We start from the raw sequence: 898 nt of genomic DNA on the forward strand, positions 1-898 counted from the left end.
AGATTAAACGTGGATGATTTCAGTATTCACTGGAACTCCCTCCCATTATTAATAGGAAGTATGTTGAAAGTGTCTACATTTCATAAGCTACATCATGGTAACAATAGGGGATGAAAGAAAAAATATTCTGTTACTTGGCAACAAGCTAAGGAAATTATAAAAAGCTGTCCTGTTTGTTCCTTTTATAATCAAATTCCTTTACCTGCCAGAAGAAATCCTAAAGGTATGCAAAAATAAAATAAAAAGTTGTCAAATGGATGTATTTTATGTATTATGTTTTGTAAAGTTATAATATGTTCATGAAACCATTCTCACTTATTCTGGGTTCTAGTGGGCATCTGCCTTAAACTGTAAAAGGGCAGATTCTATGTTCTTAGAGACAATGGCTCTATTGAGCATGAGTGAGGGTCGGGCGAGTGCATGGGCAGGGGCTTGTGAGCAGCATGTGTGGCGGGCGCCTGTGCGTCTGGAGGGGCTGTTGGGGAACGCGGGTAAGCGAGCAGGATCCCGGTGTAAGGAGAACGGTGAGGGGGCGGTCTTGTGACTGTTGGGCGTTAGTTTTTAGTAGTTTGTGGGTGTTATAGACCTAGATTGAAGAATTCTTGTTGAAAATTGAAGAAAAGAAAAAGTGTAGTCCAGGCTGGCCTCGAACTCCAGATCCACCTGCCTCTGCCTCCTTCAGCAAATCCTACCGGTCTGCGCCACCAGAACCGGCGGGAACTCGGATTGTTCAATTCGTAGTTGAATAAAAATCGTGTGACGTAAATGGCTCCACCTCTGAAGGAAGGAAGAGGGCCGAACTTTAGCTGCAGAACTAAAACGACGTTCCCGTACTCTAAACCTGAGCACAACACTAGCGTTCCGCACAGTCTCCAAGGAACCACAGCCTCTCAACTCC

Source organism: Microtus ochrogaster, unplaced genomic scaffold (genome assembly GCF_000317375.1).
Source record: "Microtus ochrogaster isolate Prairie Vole_2 unplaced genomic scaffold, MicOch1.0 UNK142, whole genome shotgun sequence".
Lineage (NCBI taxonomy): Eukaryota > Metazoa > Chordata > Mammalia > Rodentia > Cricetidae > Microtus > Microtus ochrogaster.